At 39.7% G+C, this 4690-nt stretch overlaps 1 pseudogene; it reads right to left on the reverse strand.

Moving 5' to 3' along the window:
* Positions 1–4187: 4187 nt before the first annotated feature.
* On the reverse strand, positions 4188–4293 carry LOC141515790 (U6atac minor spliceosomal RNA; annotated as a pseudogene).
* Between the last annotated feature and the right edge of the window lie 397 nt (positions 4294–4690).

A 4690-nucleotide genomic window follows, 5' to 3' on the forward strand; every position in this document is an offset into this window, starting at 1 on the left:
TCCTTAAAAATTATAATGAGGAAGGTTAATCACTCCATGAGATATCAATAAACAATAAAAAAAATCAAAAGAAGAAAAAAAAGAACAAAATGTGAAATTTCTCTTTGGAAATACAATTGACATAGAAAATAGATCCAAAAGAAATTATTAAGGAATTATCAGACTATCTGAAAGCTATGATAAAGAAAAAAGCCTGGACATTATCTTTCAAGAAATTATCAAGCAAAACTGCTCTGATATCCTAGAACCAGAGGGTAAAATTGAAATTGAATGAACCTTCTGATCACTAAAACAAAAACTCCCAGTAGTGTAGCCAAATTCTAGAGCTCCTAGGTCAAGGAGAAGCAGCCAGGGGAAAAAATTCAAATATCATGATGCCACAGTCAGGATTCGCATCTTATACATTAAAGAATCAGAGGGCTTATAATATTCTGGAAGGCAAAGGAACTAGGACTATAACCAAGAATCGCCTACTCAATGAAACTGAGCATAATACTTTGGGGGGAAATTGATATTTAATGAAATAGAGGACTTTCAAGCATTTTTGATGAAAAGACCAGAACTGAGCAAATTTAAGATTCAAGAGAAACATAAAAAGGTAAACAGGAAAGAGAAAGATGTTGCAAAGATAAAACCAACAGATTGAGTGGGGGTGAGGGAATAGATAATGCGTAGTGGAAGATGATACTGAGGTTGCAAGCCTAAGGAACTAGAAGGATGGTCTTGCTCCCCTCAGCAAAAGGAAAAATAGGGGACAGGGAAGATAGTTTAGGAGAAAAGAAAATCTATTTTGGAAGTGATGAATTTAAGATGTCTACTACTATAGGTAATAGAAGATGAGGAAGAGAGAAGAGGGAGCTCATTTGAAAAATGACTTCTTTTTTCATTAAACTAAACATCCAGCTTGAGATGTCTGAAAGGCAATTGGAAATGAGAGACTGGAGATCAGCAGAAAGGATATGAGAATTGTCAGCATAGGGATGGTTATTAAATTTTGGGGAGCTGATGAGATCACCAAGTGAATTAGTAGAAAGGAAAAAAAAGAAAAGGACCCAGGACAAAATACTGCACAACTCCTTTAGTTAGAGTGAGTGATCTGGATGGGGATCTAACAAAGGAGACTGAGAAATGGTCAGATAGTAGAAGAACCAAGAGAGAATGGTGACCAAAAAGCCTAGAAAATATCAATGGGGAGAGGGTAATTAGCAGTAGCAAAGACTGCAGAAATGTTGAAGGCAAAGAGAATGAGAAAAGGTCATTAGATTTGGCAATAAAGAGATCATTAGAGAGAGAAGTTTCAGTAATAAATGAATTATAAAGGGTTAAGAAGAGAGTGAGAGGAGAGAAAATGGAGGCACCTATTGTAGACAAATTTTTTTAAGTTGAGCCACAAAAGTCAGAAGAGATATAGGACAATAGTGGGAATGGAAGGAATAAGTGAGGGTTTTTTGAGGATGGAGAAGATATGGGAATATTTGAAGGCAGCAGGGAAGGCATTTTTAGAATGTGAGAGATTGAAAATAAGCGATAGAGAATAACAGAGGATAGAGGAAAACATAATCTGTTGGAGGAGAAAGGATCAAATGAGATTACTTGTACCAGTAGAGGAATAATCCTCTGAAGGAGTAAGACTATATCATCATTGAGGTAAGAAGATAGTGTCAGAAGGCGTATGGATTATAGAAGATGAGGAAGAGGGAAGAAGAGGGAACTCACTGAGAATGGCCTCTTTTTTCAGTCAAATATGAGGTGAGTTTCTTAACAGAGTGGTAGAGGAATGGGGAGCCAAGGAAGCTTTTTTTGGTATAGCTAACCTTTAGCCCAATCCCTAGCATCAAGTAAGCACTTAATAAATGCTTGTGAGAATTATCTTCAAACTTATAAAAACTGATGCAAAATGAAAAGAGCAGAACCAGAACATCACTGAATCTAAGAGCAGCAACATTGTAACTATGATCAACTGGAAAAGACTTAGCTACTTTGATCAAAACAGTGATCCAAGATGATTCCATGATAAAAAATGCTATCCACCTCCAGAGAGAAAATTGTTGAATTCCGAGTGCAGATTGAAGCATACTTTTGTTAACTTTATATATATATTTCCTTTTGCAACACAGCTAATATGGAAATAAATTTTGCATGACTTCACATGCATAATCATTATCATATTGCTTGCCTTCTCAAGAGACAGGGAGGAGCAGGAGGAAAAAAGAATTTGGAACTCAACATTTTTAAAATGTTTACATTTAATCAGGAAATATTTTAACAAAATAAATAATATATATGAAGATATATATTTTTTAGAAGAAAATAATTGTCAGGCCACTGTAGCAAGAGGGAAAAGGTTTAATGATCCAGGTTCCCCAGGCTCTCTTGATTACTACTTGTTCAGTACTAAAAGGTTTGAATTTTGTCTCAGCTCAATTTCTCTGGCAATTCACTAAGGCAATACTTAAGATTGGGTTGAAACACTATCAATAGAGGAAGTTTCCATACCCGGAGTTACCCAACCCTAGGCAATTCCAACAACTTCAAGAGTCTGGGTGGAGTGTTGAATATAGATTAAAAAGTGCTTTCAGAGTTCAGAGAAGTAAGAAATTATTTGAGAGGCTAGAGTGGACAGGAAGGATCACAGGCAGCATTGGAATTAGGGAGGACTTTTAGAGAGAAATGGGGGGTGAGGGGATCTCACTTAGGGAGAGCAGATTTGCTCTCTCCCTTTGATGTCCTAGGCAGAGAGATGCCAATTCACAAAAGCATAGAAAGTTTTCTGGATAGGGAGAATTCCAGAAAAGGGCCAGGATGCAAGTATCAGACAAGAGGAATGTATCTACCTAGAATAGACAACCTATGTAAATAAAGGCCAGACCCAGAAAGTCAGAGGAGTTTCAGATGACCCCAAGGGGAACACTAAGAGAGATGGCTGGCAAGGAGGTTGGGGCCAGCTGGTGGAGGCCCTTATTATATTAATGACTTTGGGTTTCCCCAAACCCACACATACCACTGGAACCCCTTGTGTTTTGCCACATCTGGCTCTGACTCTGAATTCGTGGCATCGCATAGACATGCAGAATGTTTTGCCCTTATGGGTCACACACATGGAAACAATAAAGGCATTGCCTCCCTGAGGCCGGCTGCAGCTGCAGGAGACTTGGAAGTGTTAGAAGACGTTTCTGCTCAACTGCCAGGTTCATCTCAGAGCCGGCAGAAGTCGGCTCTGGGCCTTCTGGCAGAAGCCTTAGTAGCGTTAATGTGCAGCATAGGCTTTGCGTGTATGCTTATGAGCAAACACACAGGCATCCGTATATATAGACACATGAGCTTCCCAGAAGCATATGACCTATCTAAATGATATATGGAGGGGAGGTACTTATTATTTGTTGCTGGGGAGAAGGGAGAATGGGCGCTGCTGTTTGGTTCTTCAGGAAAGCAGCCTTCCCCATTGGTAATGATACTGAAATATTGAAGCATCTCTCTCCTGGGGTTTCCTGTTTCCTATTTGGTCTCTTGTTTCTAGGCAACACATTAATACCCCCAAACTCTGGAAATTTATAGTCTTCCAACTGTCCTTCTGCCTCTAAACCTCATATCTGCCAAGTCTCTCAGGGCTACTTAGCCGATCTGCTCTCTCCAGAGGAAAAAGTAATGGAAGATGCATTTTGGTTATGAGGATAATATGGTGTGTGTATATGTTTGTATGTGAGCATGTGTGTGCATACTTCCTCCCCACTCCCCCTCCTGTGAGTTCCAGTTTTAATGAATTCTCCTATAAAATCAGTCTGGTTGGGGTCAGGGTGACCAAGAGAGTTGGAACCAGACCATTTGATTTCCTTCTCCTCACTCTTACTTCAAAGCAGAATCTGGCAGAAACATTCCATTTCTTGGGATAAGAAACAAGTTCTCTGGGTTTCCCAATTAAGTGAATTATTGACTCAGGCAGGAAGAACTGGGCTACTGTCCCACCTATGACATATACTGGCTGTGTGACCCCAGGCAAGATTCTAATCCTTAAGAGACCCACAAAAAAAAGTATTTCCTCATCCATACCCTTATCCATATCTGGTCACTGAATCTAGATGACTCTGGAGGAGAAAGTGAAATTGGTGATTTAGCACTGCACCCCCTCACTTAAATCCAACTCATTTGCATGATATGGTATCACTTCCCTGATGGCATGACCTTCTTTGAGAACAAAGGACAATCATCAATCCTTAGGTATGTTGTTGAGGGACCCTAGGACCTCACCTTTTGTTATCAAGGAGCGTGCTAATCTTTTCTCCTTTAATATAATACTTTGAACCAGAACCTTTACAGACACAGCCACCACTCCACTTTAGAACCCTTCCCACAATTATAGTAGTCCCTTACTTGAGAGTATCAAGATGGATAGAGCACCAGGACTGGATATAATACTTTCAACCATAACCTTTACTGACATAGCCACCATTCTAGATCCCCTCTCACAATTATGGTGGTCCCTTACTTGACAGTAGCTAGGTGGAAGAGCACCAGGACCAGAATCAGGAAGACTCAATACCCTGAGTTCAAATCTGACCTACTGGCTGTGTGCCCTGGACAGGTCATTTAACCCTGTTTAACCTCAGTTTCCCCATCTGTAAAATGAGCTAGAGAAGAAAATGGCAAACCATTGCAGTTATCTTTGCCAAGAAAACCCCAAATGGAGTCATGA

Source organism: Macrotis lagotis, chromosome 2 (genome assembly GCF_037893015.1).
Source record: "Macrotis lagotis isolate mMagLag1 chromosome 2, bilby.v1.9.chrom.fasta, whole genome shotgun sequence".
Classification (NCBI taxonomy): Eukaryota; Metazoa; Chordata; class Mammalia; order Peramelemorphia; family Peramelidae; genus Macrotis; species Macrotis lagotis.